Source organism: Puntigrus tetrazona, unplaced genomic scaffold (assembly GCF_018831695.1).
Source record: "Puntigrus tetrazona isolate hp1 unplaced genomic scaffold, ASM1883169v1 S000000776, whole genome shotgun sequence".
In the NCBI taxonomy this organism is placed as follows: domain Eukaryota; kingdom Metazoa; phylum Chordata; class Actinopteri; order Cypriniformes; family Cyprinidae; genus Puntigrus; species Puntigrus tetrazona.
This window is the reverse complement of record NW_025048382.1, coordinates 115,750-134,779: the sequence shown is the minus strand read 5'-3', so window position 1 is coordinate 134,779 and position 19,030 is coordinate 115,750. Positions and strand designations below refer to the sequence as shown.

At 41.4% G+C, this 19,030-nt stretch overlaps 1 pseudogene; it reads left to right on the top strand.

The window, feature by feature from the left end:
* The first annotated feature begins 976 nt into the window (after positions 1-976).
* LOC122335439 lies at positions 977-19,019 on the top strand (annotated as a pseudogene).
* The last annotated feature ends 11 nt before the right edge of the window (positions 19,020-19,030 follow it).

The following is a 19,030-nucleotide window of genomic DNA, read 5'->3' as shown; positions in this document are numbered from 1 at the left end:
GATATACCAAATGATAGAGCAGTATATTAGAAATGATACAGATCTATTTACTGTGTAGGTCAGTTCTACAATATATAGAAGAATGGCCTCTTTCATGTATTGAACTTATACATTACATGATTTATAAACGGCATACTTGACTGTGAGCTTACCCATGTGGCAAAAATATATTTTCAGGTATATTATAAAATATTTCTCAATATTTAGCATATTTTTGAAAACTTATTTTATGCTTTACTCCAAGCATAAAAAGAATAGATTATAGTCCCTTTTTCAGTCCAAGAAAAATAAGTTAACTAAAGCAAAAAAAGATATTTGAACAATAATTATTTTATTTAGTTTAATGTGAAGTACAAAAACAACTAAAACTTTAATTAACACATTTCTAATTAATAAAATGACAGATGTTTAAAAACAATAAAAACTAATAGCAATTACTACAAAATTACTATAAAAAGTATGTATGTGTGTGTGTGTGTATATATATATATATATATATATATATATATATATATATATATATATATATATATATATGGCTCACCCATTGCCTTTTTTTACCTTAAAAATCTGTGTGTGTGTGTGTGTGTGTGTGTGTGTGCTCGCAGGTGTACGACACAGCTGATGGCACACTGATCCAGCCTCTGAAAGGACATAAAGACACAGTGTATTGTGTGGCTTACGCTAAAGATGGTAATGATATCATACTGTGTCTGACTGACTGCGAGTGCATCAGATGTGTGTGTGTGTGTGTGTGTGTGTGTGTGTGTGTGTGTGTGTGTGACTTTCATCATCTCTGTCCTGCAGGGAAACGCTTTGCGTCCGGTTCAGCAGATAAAAGCATCATCATCTGGACCTCCAAACTGGAAGGCATCCTCAAATACACGTGAGCTTCTGTGCTTACAATAATCATATAATCATCGTCTCGGTGCTTCACGAAGTCACAGGTCCCATCATGCCGTGCTGTGTTTGTGTGTGTTTTGTCTCTTAGTCACAATGATTCGATCCAGTGCGTGGCTTACAACCCCGTCACACACCAGCTGGCCTCGTGCTCCTCAGGAGACTTCGGTGAGTGCGTGTGTGTGTGTGTGTGTGTGTCAGCGTTCACAAACACATTCACTACTGAAACTAGAGACTGACAGGTGCTTAATCAGTTCAGCCTTTCACGATACAACTGTTGCAAAGCGGCTTCGTGGAAAGTTAAAGTTCATCAGTTGATGCGTAGATGTTTCTAGTGAACCTATAGCAAAGTTTGGTAGTTTTGTACGTTGCCCGAGGGTCAGCATCACCTCTTCTCAGATGTTCGGTCATCTCGGATCTTCATAAGGGTTGGATCCAGACTGAAACTCGTGAAATTCCTGAAAGAAGTGTTAGTGGATCACAATGTCCTCTTCTCTGACACGTCTGCTTTGGGCTGCAGGTCTGTGGTCTCCGGAGCAGAAGTCCGTCTCCAAACACAAAGTCAGCAGTAAGATCACGTGCTGTGGGTGAGTTGTGACAGGTTTATCACCGCGTGCTGCGGCGGGAGTGTGTGCGCTGTGTGACCAGTCTGCCGGTGATCTCAGGTGGACTAATGACGGACAGTACTTGGCTCTGGGAATGATGAACGGAGTGGTGAGCGTCAGAAACAAGAACGGAGAGGAGAAGGTGAAGATCGAGCGCCCGGGCGGCTCTTCATCGCCCATCTGGTCCATTGCCTGGAACCCGTCCAAGTAAGTGCCTGACCTAAAATGACAGGCTCAGTTAATCTATTACTATTTATCAGCAGGAGCGTTTGTGGAGCGTTATTTTAGCATCACATGCTCTCTATATATTCTGTTTTCATTTCAATTTTTGTTGTGTGTTTCAGTGAAATGAAGTATAATTAAACGTATTTAAATGATTGACCGTTTCTGACCTTGATTTAGTTTTAAGACGGTTTGTGATCTGAGAGAGACAGCAGAGGGCTCTGTTGCTCTAGTTCAGTCTCACTGTTAAACTCAGGGTTAAACTCCGTCTAAAACCCCTCAATAAAATAACGAATAATCCGCGAGGAACTCGTAGCTCAGCAGTGAACCATCAGAAAAAACGCTCAAGTGTCTTGCAACTAGGGATGTCAGTGATTTTTGATTTATGTATTGCAGGTACATTAATCACGTCCAAAATAAGTTTTTCTTTACATAATAAATGTGTGTTAAATGTGCTGTGTATGTGTATTATGTCTATATAAATGCACACATATGTATGTATATATTTATGAAAAATATGTTTATAGATTTATGTCATACAAATCAAATAGATATGAATTTATGCATGCCAATATTTTCTGAATATATACTGTATGTGTATTTATATATACATAGTAAATATGCACAAATAGTATGTAAAGAAAAAGTTTTATTTTGCATGTGATTAATCAGCACTATTATTTCTTTTTTTATTCGTTTGTTTAAAGGGCTACTGTTTTTCGTGCAGCGTGTCACACAGCTCTCTCTGAAAGAAAACATCCTGCGAAATCTGAAAATGCACTGTCTCTCAAAAGAAGTCATTTTTAAAGTGAATCTCAAGCCCACTTGTTGATGTGGTTTAAAACTGCTTTAAAAGAAACCGACCAATCACTGGAGGAGTTTTAAAAAAAATGATTAAAGTCAAAATAAATGCATATTATAAGAAAACCAAAACCTTTTTTGACCTTGCATGTGCTCAACCTGTTGTGTGGGACTCCCAAAACCAATATATGAACCTTTCGTGACCCCAAATAGAGGTAAAATAAATGACATTTTTTCTGAAAACAATAGGCGTGTACCTATTAATTACTTTAATGGTGTGGTTCACCCAAAAATGAAAATTCTGCCGTAATTTAACCCTGTTGATCTAAACCTGAATAAAGTTTACTTTATGCTTTGACTAATGTGGGTAACTAAACAGCTTCCACAGGGCACTGTAAAAACTATCAGAGTCGATCCTGAGCTCAGATGAGTTTAATTATAAATGCTATTAGCATCATAAACAGGCCTAAATATTTATTTGCTGGTTGAACTTTATGTTGACGTTTGTAAAATATGAGACAAATTGCGTGATGTATTGATCTGATGCAGACGCATTGTTTTCTCTTTAAACAGCAGACGAGCGGTGAAGTGCTCCTCTGTGAACGTCAAAACAATTCATACGTTATCATTTAATTACACATGCCTTACTACTTCAGTACCGTACAGTACTAAAATGTGCTATAATCATCATTTGAGATAAGTTCTAAAGAAAGAGCTGATAATGTGTTGGCATACTTAAGTATATACATGCTTTTCTTCCCATTCTCAGTCAGCGTGAAGTCACACCTGCTGTCATTTGATCAAAAGTAGAGCTGAATTACAGCTGCAGCGATGCGTAAAGCTGCCACTTCCTATCTCCATATGAAATAATTAGCACTTTCACAGACATGCAGTGGTTTACATCAATGTGTGCATGTTTATATTAGTGTGTCTTATGTTGCATAGAGAGAAGTGAGAGAAGCTGAGGACAGATGTGTGTGTGTGTGTGTGTTTCAGGGATGAACACAACGATATCTTGGCCGTGGCTGACTGGGGGCAGAGGCTGTCGTTCTATCAGCTCAGTGGGAAACAGGTTGGTGTGTGGGATATGTTTTTATTATGCTGCAGAGAACGCTTGACACTCACAGCTCTCTGTTTGTCTATAAATTTATCTAAGTCACATGTTCCTGAAGCTGCACTTCATAAAAAACCTTGTCCTGAATCACTAGGGTGTATAGTATATTCCGACTATTTAGACTAGACTCTTTTCAGCTGTTACTTATTTTGACCTGACAAAGTGGTTATATCTCAGTGTGTGAGTTATTACCTTGCTTTTATAGATCAGTCTACCCATCAACGATATAATATTGTAAATGTAGACTGATTCACCAATGCGTGTGAACACAAGAAGCAGGATTTATCGCATAAATCAATCGCAGGCGATCATAACCGGACATATTACTTCTCAGGTACCCCCCACTAAACCCAGCACACATTAAGAGGTCTCTCACACACACACACACACACACACACACACGTGTGCTGCCTCAGGTGAGCATGGGAAGTGTAGTAATTAAGGGAAAGTATGCAGCGCTCGTTATGTCTCTGTAATGTAGTGGCCTCCGGTGCTGTCTGAACACACATGCTGCCTTCATTACTCTGCTCTCGTAAAGTGTCCTGAACGCTGCAGCTCTGTACAGAGAACGGCCCTGATGAGAGGAGTTTTACTAAAACAATCCAAGGGTTCGGCTGAGACGGGACAGACCAGACCCGAGACTTGTGTTCAGTGTCTTCTTAGCTTTCTCTCTTCCTCTCTCAGCTCAGAAAGGCATGTACAACGTGAGATACTGTTCCTGTGTTACTTCTGCAGTCTGATGTGTTTCAGGAGGAGGATTAATGGAAGCTAGGGAATTGAGTGAATGATGTCACACGCTACAGTGGAGCCAAGTGGTTAAAAAGTACATGAGCGCTTCTTCTGTTAGCAGACGCAGCGAGGAGTGAGGGTGAAGGGGGCCGATGGTGAACACCAGTCTCCTGTTTGTGTTTATCAGACGAACAGCAGCAGCGTTTCTGAGCTTCACACACAGCCATAGGCTTTAAGCTGCTTAGAAAATGGCTTTGTGCTCAGAGAACATTTCAGAAGTGAAAATACACAGCAGCCTCTTAAAACTGTATTGCTTAACTTTGCAATAACTGGAAATAACAACTTATTCAAAACAGATGAAGCTGGCTGTTTTTCAGCTTGTGTAGTATTTTCTCCCTGACTTGTGGATAACTGGGGGAGCTTCATCATGATTATATCTGATCAATCAATCATTTTTATTTCTATAGCGTTTTTAACAACACAGGTTGCATCAAAGCACTGAACAGTATGAAGCAGAAGAATACAATGATAGGGATGTATAATGAAGAGATTGAACAATTTGTTATTAAATGCAGAGACGGTCTCTGGAATCAATTCAACGATAATCACTAGAAGTTAAGTGTCCCCAACAAAGCAAGCCAGAGGAACCAAAACCCCATCCATACAGAATGGAGAAAAAAAAACCTTGGGAGAAACCAGACTCAGTTGAGTCCAGTTCTCCTCTGACCGGACGCCCAGCACTTAACCTCTAGTGTGTGTGTGTGTGTGTTCTGGTCTCTGATGAACATAATCTCTGGGTGCTGATCCACCATCTAGTCTGGATACAAACTGTGAAAACAGATTGAGAAAGAGACAGGACTAATATTAGCGTAGATGCCATTCTTTTTACGATGTCACAAGTGCATCGTGTTTTAGGAGTAGTGTTCCCGGTTCCAGCAAATCTAAGTAATGCAGCCTAAAAATCCTTTAACGGATTTGAATAATAAAAGTGTGATAGTGTGTTATGTGTAGACTAAGTTAAAAAGATTTTTCTTTAATCTAGATTTAAACTGACAGAGTGTGTCTGCTTCCCGAACAGAGTTAGGGAGATTGTTCTAGATTGTTAGGTGCTAGATAGGAAACTCGCTCTGATATAACCAAACACTGAAAACATCTCTGAGCTATTTATTAACAAAGGATATGATCAGTTATGAATATTTGACTCATTTGAATTCTAGTAAGCACAGAAGGTTAGCGCAGCACTAGAGAGTTGTTGTGAACATTGCAGCATGTTCCTGTTCTTCTGCAGATCGGCAAGGACCGGTCGCTGAACTTTGACCCCTGCTGCGTCAGCTTCTTCTCTAAGGGCGAGTACATCGTGATGGGCGGCTCTGACAAACAGGCCTCTCTCTACACTAAAGACGGGGTCCGCCTCGGCACCATCGGAGAGCAGAGCTCCTGGGTTTGGACCTGCCGAGTCAAGCCAGACTCCAACTATGTGGTCAGACATTCTCATGGATTCTTCATTCATGTACTAGGAGTTAGACAACGCTTCATTTGAACAATTTTACACCCCTATACGCCCCATGCAAAGCATGACGGGAAGTGTACAACTTATTTTGAGCTACATTCTTTCAAAAAGGAAACATCAAGTTAAAGCAAAAAGTACTCCTTTGAAGTCGTTTCAAAACATGATAACAATTAACTGTATAAATAGAGAAAAGCCTGTGAATATGTTAAGCTCACCTTTTATCTCAACGTTTCTTATTTGATTGAGGGGTGAAATATGTTTGTGGGATTGAATGTTGTCATCACTCGCCTCTATTTAAAGCTATTGTTTATTAATAGAAGGAGAGATTAAAGGTGTAATCTCTTACAGTGCATATCTAATCAGAGCGGAGATGTGTGACTGAGTTAATTAGTTATGTGAAAATCACCTCACATACTGGGTTATAAATCACAGCTCAATCTGTGTTTTATAAAGCAGTCTCAGACGTCATTATAAAAAGGAGAGCGATGAAATGCGTTTTGATTGGCCTTCTTTAATGAGTGTGGTTAGGATGGTAGATGTGTATTTGTGGTGTGCTGCAGGTTTTAGGCTGTCAGGACGGCACCATCGCCTTCTTCCAGCTAATCTTCAGCACCGTCCACGGCTTGTATAAAGACCGCTACGCCTACAGAGACAGCATGACCGGGACGCCATCGTGACAGCACCTCATCACTGAGCAGAAAGGTGACCGCCAAACACTTTCTATTCACACACGCTGCTATCAGACTCACCTCGCTCTTACTGCAGCACTCTATGCCCTTTAGGTTCAGTCTCCGTGCGTAAATGAAGTAGTAGACAGCATTTTTAAAATACAATAAGAAAAGTAAGATAACAAAAAATAGTAAAAAAGTATTACAACAGCTCTATTAATAAATGTGTTATAACGCTCACACAGGGTTCAAATTGGGATCAGTAATACATTTTTTAAAAATATTTTATTTATATTTTTATTTATATAAAAATATTTTTTTACATGTTTTCAAAAAATTCTCCTCTGCTCAGCAAGCCTGCATTTATTTGTACAGAAATAAAAATGCATGCCTGGTTCATTTTTTCCTAACTTATTTATTTTAACTTAACTTTATTTATTTTAAATATATAGCCTTAAGTAAATATTTTTACATTGTTTTGTAATTGTTTATTTTTCTTTGAAAAACTAGATAAAACATTTCGCTAATTTATTCAGTGGTTAAAAAAACAGAAAAAATATATGACAAAAAAATGAGGTATTCAGCCTTTGTAACTGGCCATGAAAAGGTCTTAATTATCGGTTTTCGGTTAAAGTTTGTCATATAGTGCATCTGTAATATGTATGCTAATGGTGATTGTGGCTTGGAAAATACTAATTGTCTTTGATCGTATGCATTTCAACATTGTTTGGAGCAAGAGACAAAAATGTCTTTTTGGTTTTTTACTTTTTGTCTTTTAAACTGTTAAACAATTTTCTTCACCTTTAGAAAGCATAATGAAGTAATATTTTTGACTTATATTTTTGACTATATAAATAAAAATGATTGATTGATTGATTGATTGACTTTGACTTCCGTGCATTATTTTTATTATTATTATTTTGTGAGGCCTCGCTCTCTGGACCTGAACAGGTAAAGCTCTGATTCTGTATGAAATCGCAGGCCCAGAATTCCTAGCACAAGCCTTCAGTGTGTCTTTGTCTGAATGTTCTTGATATTTACCCAGCTCTCTCTCGTAGTGCGGATCAAATGCCGTGAGTTGGTGAAGAAGATCGCCATCTTCCGCAGCCGACTGGCCATCCAGCTTCCCGAGAAGATCCTGATCTACGAGCTGCTCTCCGACGACTCCTCCGACATGCATTACCGTCAAAGAGAAGATCTGCAAGCGCTTGAGAGTGTAACCTGCTCGTGGTCTGCTCACAGCACATCATTCTGTGTCAGGTAAACGTGTTCATGCTCCAGTCTAGTCTGGATTCCTAAAAGATGCAGTGTAATATTTGGCTCGTGGATCAAAGCAGAGCAAATTCACAAGCCAGTCTGTCAAAGTGGCAAAGAATAATTTTGTATTTTGTTTTTTTCTCTCAGCATTGTAAACTGTGGGCAGTTTTTGAAAGCGTCTTCAAGACTCTTTGTTTGGAGGTTTCTATGCAGTTCGGTTTTGTAATGTGGTATTTGTGCTGTCACTTGGCATCACAAAAACCAATGGAGAGTGTGTCTCGAGACGCTTCAAGAAAGAGACCTGCAAAGCTCCAGCATCTACGTCTTTGTGCTCTTGAGCAGAGTTTCTCAGGAGCTTTGCAGGTCTCTTTCTTGAAGTGTCTCGGAGACACAATTCTCCATTGGTTTTGTGAGACACAGTTCTTCTGGGTTAAGTCTCTGTCAGTTTGTTCTGTTTCTTCATGTAAGAAGTCTCACTGGATTATTAGTTAGTGGCCAAATGAATATTTGTAAATGTGAACTGATATTTCTATCAGAAACTACAACAGAAGATAGAAATAACTGAGCATTTTAGCTGCTGATAACACTAATTTCCTGATCATTTTGGCCAGAACTGTATCATTGTTTTTACCACATTACAGTGATGACCACAGGCTCTTTTGCTTTACAGTTATGTGACCAAATGAAAGTGTCTCAATGGAAAACATCTCAGCGGTCCCAAGAATGGGCTTTATTCAGACGCATACTGTGTGTGCATGATCTCATATGAAAGACGTGTGGTCACGCAGTGTTATCTGATCAAACATGGAGCTGTAGGATGACTGAAAGGCTGTGTTTTGTGGTCAGGTCAGATGTTGACCCGTCTCTTGTGATATGAAGCAGCTCATTCAAACTCCACACTCCGAAAATACACACAGAAAGTGTTTTGTCTAGACGGGCTGGTAAGAGTGCCTTCCGTCCATCAGTCAGTGTGATCTAGTATGATTTGTTTCATGTATTTAGTCTTTTATTACCCTTGATGCTTTTATCCAAAATGCTCTTTTGAAGAAACATTCATTTCCTCACGTCCTCTTCCTTCAGTCAGTCTTCTTCCACAAACGCACACAGAATGTTTGTGCATCAGAAGTATAAAGTGATCAAAAATGACTACATTGACCATCTTAAAAGTTTCTTAAGTCTGGCCTGATCGAGGGAGAGCAAAGCCCAGGGAAACCTTCGACATGTAACTAAAGCACATGCTAGACTACAGCTGCTCTCTTTTGACACTCAGCAGAGCCTCCGTGTCTAAACATCTCGTCCAGCAGGCCTTGATCTCTATCAGCTCTTCAGCCACTTTACCACTTCCAAATGGCCCTTTTAGTAAGGAGGAGGAAAACAAACGTCTTCGTTCATGGTCAGATAACCACCAGTAGAGAAGCTGAGCCCCAGTTTAATGCACCATTTCCTGCGTCCCAGCAGACTTTCAGCTGATGTATCGTGTTCAGTGACAGGAGTGAGTCAAGACTGCATCTGTTGCTTGGTGATGAGAAACCAAACCTATTTTACAAAGGAGAATCAAACTCATTTGTGATCCGAGCGCGTCTTAGTAAACTTTTGAACTGTCTACAGTGTCTAGCTGAGAAACGCCAGAGTTTGTGTGGTGATTAACTGAACAGTGCAGATTACATGTGATCAGATGCAAAATTATACAGCAGATCATTTCCATAATGACCAGCGGCGTCTACTGAGAGTATTGCAAATTTCTCTCTTCAAGAGAAACTCCTACAATTACATATTCCATAAGGTCAGATGCAAAAGTAATTGTCCACATCTAATTCTTCAGTAAATCCTGAGAGTACTATAACGGCAATTTTGTTTCAGTGTTGTGTTTTATTATGAAATGCACTGCTATTCATCATTTTGTAAGTGTGGATTAGCTGAGTGCTTAGAAACAAAGTGAGAAATGCTTTACATGTAACCTGTGTGTGTAGGAAAAGAGGCTGCAGTGTTTGTCGTTCACGGCTGTCAAAGAAAAAGAGTGGCTGATGGAGTCTCTCATTCGCTACATCAAAGTGATCGGGAGCCTCCGGGACGAGAGGGCTTCTAGTGGGCCTGAAAATGGAGCTGTACGTGATCTTGAAAGACATAGCTATTTCTAATGTTTGTTTTTGGCTGGTGCTACGTCTTGTCTTCCGTCTCAGCGGTGTACAGATGCTCTCTTTTGTGTGTGTAGATCCTGAAGATCTTCGTGGACAACCCGTTTGCCATCACGCTGCTGAAGCAGAACACCTCAGTGCGCTGTCTGGACATGAGCACGTCCCGCAGCAAGCTGGCTGTGGTGGACGAACACAACACCTGCCTCGTCTACGACATCCACACCAAAGAGCTGCTCTTCCAGGTCCAGCCTCCACAGATACACACTCCTCAGATCGGGGCTCTTACAAGGGGAACTGCAGACTGGTCATAACTTTTTTTCATTCAGTTATGAAATGGTAGACTGGTCTTATTTGTATTGAAAAGCCAGTTGATAACACTAGTAAGTTTTGTATAGTATTTACTTTACTCTTTACTTCAAAAGCAATGTCTAAAAAGGGTAATATTGAGATATGGGAACAGTAAAGAGAGAGTTGGGAAAATATTATAATTTATGTCAGCCAGTATTGTCTAAAATAGCCTGCATAGCACCTCATATTTTATTACATAGGATTTTTACCAACATTTTTCAGTTTTAAATTACAGTTTGGACATATAAGTATATATACCATATAAACCTATGTAAAGTAATTATAAATGAGCATGTAAAAGAAATTCTGCGTGGTCCTGATTCGTACAATGATCTCACCTTTCCCCCCTCACCTGTTTGCATCTCTGTGCCTCATGACTGATTGAGTCCGTACATGACCTCTGACCTCAGGATGTGCCAGCAGCACAGTTAGTCCCTGTGTTTTCCTGAATCTAGGAGCCCAATGCCAACAGCGTGGCGTGGAACACACAGTGTGAGGACATGCTGTGTTTCTCTGGCAGTGGATATCTGAACATCAAGGCCAGTAACTTCCCAGTGCACCAGCAGAAACTGCAGGGCTTTGTTGTGGGCTACAACGGATCCAAGATCTTCTGCCTTCACGTCTACTCTATGGCCGCCGTGGAGGTGCCTCAGGTGCGAGTTTCAGCCTCTCATTGATTAGGAAATAATGGAGAATGATTTTGGTAATGTGTGGGTGAATAAAATCCACATGTTCATTCCTAATCATATCAACCAAAGCATCTCAGCAGGAGAAGCACTGTGCCATGTTCAGAAGAGCGCCTGACTCAGAGATTATCAGAATGTACTCTTATATTCACGGGTGTTTCATGAATGAGCCCATTGACAGTAGGCCTGTTAACAGCGCTGAGAAACTACATTCACATTTTTCTTTTAAATATTTCCAGTGTTGAAAATCTAATACGGTTGTAAAGACCCCCTGATGTTATGGAGAATCTTATTGTTAAAACTGAACTGTAAATTATGCCTTTTACAGTCATTTGACAGTTTAATATAACATTTTACATTGCCTCACCCCACCTGGAATGAATTTTATTGATGCAAGTTTTAAAAAGGTCTTAGATTTGAGCTCAAAAACCCTTTCTGCCAGCAGTCAGCGGTCACACAAGCCTTTTCCCTCCACTTTACGAACCTCTGGAGCAGGAAAGGCTTCATCTGTTACGTCTGGTTAGTTCCACTGCTCAGGCCACTCAGCTTTGGAGCAGCAGGTCCTCTGTTCATCAGGTTTTACAGTCTGGATGTGGCCTTACCTCAGGAACCCAGGTCCTTTCTTCCTCAGCAAGTGTCTGTGCCAGTGCTACACAGCCTTGTCTTGTCTTGTTGGTATTGAACTTCTCAGAGCATTAACACAACATCGGGTTCCATTTCAAAGGGAGCGTCTCAGGTTGTGTAACCCTTTTCCTGAGAAGAAACGTCTTTCTTCACACACGTAGAACTTGAAGATGTGTAATACAGATGCCAGTTATGGTGTCAGTGCTGAAGTGATGTGTAATCTGTAAATAAGAAAAGTTACACAGTTGGGGGCCAACTTTTCCTGTCCTTGTGGAGCACGTTAGACTTCTGCTGTAGCTGACCGTGCTTGTGTCTGATCTCTGCAGTCTGCTCCGATGTATCAGTATTTGGAGCGGCGCATGTTTCAGGAGGCCTATCAGATCGCCTGTCTGGGGGTGACTGATAACGACTGGAGGGACCTGGCCACCGAGGCTCTGGAGGGACTCGACTTTCACACCGCCAAGAAAGTGAGGCACGCACCCACTGCTGTCCTCTGCCGCCTGTTTCTAAAACCTTTAGCTTATGTTTGTGTTTGTGTCACTCCCTTCAGGCGTTCATCAGGGTTCGAGATCTGCGCTATCTGGAGCTCATCAACAGCATTGAAGTAAGTCGTTATTCTCCAGCTCATGTTACACTCTTCGTCTCATCAGATTCTTAAATTAGTGGGCATTTCTGGCCCATGGTGATTTGTAAAGACATTCAGAGATGTGATTTTTCTCCGCTTTTCATTTTACTACTAAAACTGCTTAATGTTTTCATGCATTCAGATTACCATAAATGACTGTCATGTATTCTTTTGAAAGTAATTGGCACATTTCTGAGACAATCCTCAGTGATGTCTGTAAATGAGCTTGTACACGTATTTTCTTAGTTAGTTAAATGAGTACTTATATATTTGTTTATATTGTGTTCAAGTGTCAAAAGTGTTCCTTAGTGAATTTTGTTTGTTTTCTCTTATTTCACTGGGATAGGTATATATGAGAGAGAAAAAGAGAGAGAGAGAGAAAGAGTGTGTGTGAGAGAGTGTATATGCGTGTGTGTGTGTGTGTGTGTGTGTGTGTGTGTGTGTGTGTGAAAGAGAGAGAGACTGTGTGTGTGTCTGTGTGTGTGCGTGTGTGTGAGAGAGACCTCTCTCTTATGATGAAATCATCATTGCCTCTCCCTGTGGAGTTCAGATGTGCAACACTAAATGACTGCTTACACACACACACACACACACACACACACACAGAGTCTTATCCACCTGTAGGCATCAGAAATTCAATAGCTCATTCTTTCCATTGAGGACTTCAGACATCAAAAGCATTTCTGAACAACACAAACTTTCCTTCCCAGAAAACAAGCCACCCTTATCACACACACACACACACACACACATACACATGCTTCATATTCTCATTTAAAGGAACAGAAACATTCTGTAGTCCATGCAATTTACTCGCAATGTTCTACTGAAATAATAAAATGCATAGACACAAAATGAACTTATTTTCATCTTCTTTGTCCAAGCTCTGAAATCACTGTCCACACACACATCCAAACTGACCAGGTCGTGGTCATCCACTGCTCATACACTGATTTATGAGACTCCATTTTACAGTAACACAACTATTTGGATGTGTTTATGTGTAAGAACTCTCTTTTGTGTTTATACTATAACTTGATAGTAAAACCTGAAAAGCATTAGGAAAATGGTTTATAAATCCTACTAGATGAGGGTTAGGGGAGATAATATGGAGTTTTTACGGATGAATATGGCCGCATATTTCATTAGTATTACTAGCGTGTAGTTTGTGTGCTGGTGTGTGTGCTAATGGTGGTGAAACACTTATGTATGTGTGTTTTGTGCAGGAGAGGAAGAAGCGGGGTGAGAGTAATAACCAGCTCTTCCTGGCTGATGTCTATGCGTATCAGGGCAAGTTTCACGAGGCTGCCAAACTCTACAGGAAGACCGGCCATGACAGCCGAGCGCTCAGCATGTACACAGACCTACGCATGTTTGAGTACGCTAAGGTGTGTGTGTGTGTGTCCTCACTGCTCATTAACCCACACACAGAGGAAGAGAGCAGCTTTTTTATACTTTATAAATACGTACAGTCAGACATATAGTGCATATGACTGCACAGAACAGAAAAGAGTTTCCTTACAAAACTGTAGTCCATTACTAAATTGATGAAAATTGTAGTTAGTAATGTAGTCTATAAACACTTGGCTCTTTTTAGATTACCATTTATCACATTGAGGGTCTGCATGCATAGTTTGGTGTACAAAAGTTTACCAAGCAGAAATAAGTAAAGTAAAATAATATATTTAAATGTTTGTTTATTTTGCTTTTTTTTTTCATGCATGTATACAATAAGTTCATTGTACCAAATGATTCATTTAAATGTAAGTACATGATGTTTTGATATGAAGAGGTATATTTAAGTCGCTGTATGCATGCTCTGTGGTTTAATATATATTTAGAATACATTAAAAATGCAAGTCCACACATACTGATGTAACCCAACCAAAGCTGTGGGAGTACACAGACCTCACTGTGAACGTGATCAGTGTGCTGTGATGTGTTTGTGTTGAAGGACTTCCTGGGCTCAGCAGACCCTAAGGACACTAAGCTTCTGATGAAGAAGCAAGCAGACTGGGCCAAGAACAGTAAGGAGCCTCGAGCTGCTGCGGACATGTACCTGACTGCAGGAGAACACATGAAAGCCATCGAGATCATCGGAGAACACGGCTGGATGGACATGTGAGCAAACACACACACACGCTACAGAGAGTCATGTGATGGACACAATCAGGGCTTGAGTGCTGGTTTGTTCCAGGGGAGTCGTGGTCATACATGGAAGGCCTGCATCATGTCCTGATCTCCTGTTCCCTAGTGATGAATGAAAAACGAAAAGCTGCTTTACAAGACGCTGATATGCACATATGCATGCACAGAGCGCACAATGGCTGAGGTAAATCATCATCCTCTCTCTGTCTGTGTAGGCTGATAGATTTGGCCCGTAAGCTGGATAAAGCAGAGCGGGAGCCGTTGTCCAGATGTGCCGTGTTCTTCAAGAAGTTCAATCATCACGTTATGCTGCTGAGGTTTATAATAAAATGGGTGATCTGAAGGCACTGGTACTGCTTCATGTGGACACTAGACACTGGGATGAGGTATGATTGTGTGTGTGTGGGTGTACCGTTACTGTTATGAGGACCAAATATCCCTAGGATGAAAGAGACTTAACATACACATCATGAAGTGTAGAGAAAGTTTACTCAGTATTAGGACGATGTAGACAAACATCCTCTTCAAGGCAGTTTCCTAACACTTTATGTTGATTGGAAATTCTTAATTATTGCCCTGATTGTGGAAATTTTTCATGAGCTGAACTCAAAGATTTCTATGTACACAAAAGGCCTATTTCTCTCAAATATTGTTCACAAATCTGTCTAAATCTGTGTTAGCGAGGACCTCTCTTTATCCTAGATAATCCATCCACCTCACAGTTGTGGCATATCAAGATGCTGATAAAGATCAAAGTCTTTCAGTTCATCTTTTGAGTTTAAAAAAAAAACATTGGCAGCACAGTTATATAAAGGACATGATGCAATTGACTGCTGCTTGTTTCAGGCATTCTCTTTGGTGGAGAAACACTCTCAGTTCAGAGATGAGGTCTATGTGCCGTATGCCCAGTGGCTGGCCGAGCATGACCGCTTTGAGGAGGCCCAGAGAGGTCAGTCACACACAATGTGTGTCTGTGTGTGTGTGTGTGTGAGAGAGAGAGAGAGAGAGGAAGAGTGTTTATGTGTGCTTAACTAGAAGGTAAGTTTGTTGTGCATACCATTATTGTCTGCTTTATAACACGTGTCATGTATTAAGCTGACATACAAGATGTGATATGCAATAATTACGTTTTGCTTTAGACAGCCTACAAAATGCTTTATTTTTGTCACAAGTCTCATCTCAGTTTATCTGTACAAAAGTGGTTTACTGATTGTTGAATGAGATGGCAGGGTTGACAAAGACAAAGTATTTTAACTGGCTTGAGGCTTTGAGGAAGCAGATATGTGTTATCTATATAATCGGTTGTTGACGTGGCTCTTGCGTGTCAGACACCAAACTCATTCACACACTTCTAGTTGTTTTATGTTTTCTTCTCATAACCGCTTTGCTTTTGGTCATTACATGGCACTCTGTTGATATTGTTGATATTGTTCAGCCTTCCACAAAGCCGGGCGTCAGGCGGAGGCTGTGCGAGTGCTGGAGCAGCTTACCCATAATGCCGTGGTGGAGAGCAGGTTTAACGACGCCTCGTACTACTACTGGATGCTGTCCATGCAGTGCCTCGACATCGCCAGAGGTCTCTGCGTGCTTGTGCTCAATTCCTAGCTTTACTTTGATGAAATGAAGAGGTCCGAGATGCTTGATGAAGCCACTGAGATATGTCTGAATAAATGCGGATGCTTATCTTCTCTAGATAACTCCGAGAAGAAGGAGGAGATGCTGAAGAAGTTTCACAGCTTCCAGCACTTGGCTGAGCTCTATCACGTCTATCATTCTGTCCATCGCTACATGGTAAGTGTGAGACGTTAGCGGGTGTTAATGAGCGACATCAGATGCTTTCAGGTGCTCATAAGGCTGCCAGCATCACTCAACTGCTAAACATGACATGAGAGTATGACCTGCAGTCTTGATCACTGATAATAAGGCAAGCTGCAGTTAATGGTAATGAATAAAATACAGGCAGTGTATTGGATTAATGCATTTTATGAAAACAATATGCACAATGTTTAATAACCTCCTCGTCAATAAAAAACTTTTTCTATTCTCTATTCTCTCTTATTATCCTGTATCTCTTCCTGTCCTAGATTGTAGTATTTTGAATGATGACTGAAACAGTCATTTAACAGTGTTTATTGCCATCATATGGTAAATCACTCGTGTATTATGTTCTAGACAAAAATAATAAAACATTGGTTACTTTGGTTAGAGTATGTATCAAGAGCTGAGCTGCTGAGAAGTGTGTGTGTGTGACCCAGTCCTGCAGCACAGTGTGTGAATATATCAGAGACCTCTGGTTAATCTCAGCTGTGTTCTTCAAAATTTGTGTTTTTTCAGTCAGAGCCCTTCAGTTCCAACATGCCAGAGATTCTCTTCAACATCTCCCGCTTTCTCTTCCACAACCTGACCAAAGACGTTCCTATGGGCATCTCCAAAGTGTATCCTTCGCTCGCTGCGTTTGAGCGTTTGAAGGGGGGCTGTGAGATGCTCTTCTGTGTCATTTATTAGAGTGGAGCTGGGTTGAAGTGTTGGTGTGTGTGTGTGTGTGTGTGTGAATACCTAAACACTAAAAGTATGATGTAGTATGTATACTCAAACACATGTCTACTTTTATAATCGTGATTACATCTTACTGTTATATTTGACCAGCACAATTTTTAATGCTCTTCTGTTTGTTTTGCCACGGAGATAAGAATGTTCAATGTGTTTGGATCGTTTAAGTGCGAGTAAGTGATGATAGTAAGTGAAGACTCGTACTAAAGCAGATATGAGTTCCAAGAAAACATGACACTTGTAAGATTTCCTTGTCATCCCTCCTGACATCGTTTGTGTCACTGATGGCTGGGTTCCTGAAGATTGTGCCGCAGAATTAGATGTTGGGTGTCGTTTAGTCCTTGACGTGTGGATCAGAGACACGCTGTGCGCCTGGCGAAGCAGAGTAAGCTCCTGGGAGCATATAAAGTGGCCCGGCACGCCTTCGAGAAGCTGCAGGGCCTGAAGATCCCGAGCCGCTATCAGGACAGCATGGAGCTCAGCTGCCTGACGGTGCGCTCCAAACCCTACCGAGACAGCGAGGACTTGATCCCCATGTGTTACCGCTGCTCCACCAACAACCCGCTGCTCAACAACCAGGGCAACTCCTGCATCAACTGCAGACAGCCCTTCATCTACTCGGCCTCCTCGTATGGTGAGAGTCTGGAGTAGTGGCTTTTGTTCTTTTGAACCATGATAGACAAAGGCTTGCTGTGTTTCAACAACAGCTGCTTTCTTTTAGATTCATTGTACAATTTTTTCAGATCATCTTCAGCCCATGCAGCTTTTTGAGTCAAATTTCAAAAATCTGTGTTACAAAGCAGCTGTTCCACGTGTCTCCTGCTCTGTATCTCTCTCATTCACATCATCAGTGAACTGTGCTCCAATTATACACTTAGTGTGTATAGATATTTATTGCATAACTATGAGAATCATTAAACATGGACACGCATGTGCTTGCTATGATGGCAAACTTTTCTTATCTGTGTGTTGTGTGTTCAGAGGTTCTGCCGCTGGTGGAGTTTTATCTGGAGGAGGATATCTCAGACGAGGAGGCCGTGTCTCTCATTGACCTGGAGGTGCCTCGCGTGGAGAGAAACAGCAGCTGGCAGGAGATGAGCAGCGGCGGTAACATCTCCTTCACACTCCCTTCACACACTTCTATCTACAGAACTGACAAATGATAAAGAAAAGCAGGTCTTGTCAAAGGCCACCATACAAAGCACACATTCACATTTCAATACATTTTAGTCATTTAATGTGAATCTGTTCTAAGTTCAAAAACATCACAGAAAACCTTTTCTGGAAAACCATGTTGTCACATTCAAAAATGTGTTTGAACTAAGTGTTTTTAATTTATTGTAGTGTATGTTTGCTTGGAGACCTAGAGTCTAAACTGAGAAGTAAACTAATGTGTGTGTGTGTGTGTGTGTGTCAGAATCCCAGTGTCTGAGGCTGGATGATGGCACTGAAGACCCAGAGGACGACCCGTTCACGGCCAAACTCAGCTTTGAGGTGAGAGTGTTCCTGCTCACTATAGTGAGACGCCTGAAGTGTGTGTGTGTGTGAGACGAGTGTGTTCTGGTGTTCACAGCAGGGTCGAGTGTTCGTGCCGGTGCTGGTGAATCGTGCTGTGCTCCGCTCCATGTCCAGGCGAGATGTTCTGATCAAGCGTTGGCCCAGGCCGCTCAGCTGGCAGTACTACCGCTCTCTGCTGCCGGACGTCAGCATCACCATGTGCCCCTCCTGCTTCCAGGTAGTACACCCGCTCGGGTCAGCGCCCGCCGCTCTCTTCTGACCTCCTCTGACCGCACTGTGCTGTCTGTCTCACAGATGTTTCACAGCGAGGACTACGAGCTGCTGGTCCTTCAGCACAACTGCTGTCCTTACTGCCGGAGACCCATCGACGAGCCCAGCTAGCACAGCTAGCGCCTGGATTAGCCTCTGGACCACCACTTCACCCGTGTGTCTTTGATCAGCTAGAATGCGCCAGTAAATGCCAGCTCAGCGCAGCGCTCTGATAGGATCAGCCGGATCAGCTGCTAAAGCTGATTACTGCGTTTGTACATGTGAGGACATACATACTCCTTATCACTCTCACACACACAAACAAAAAACACACGCCAGCG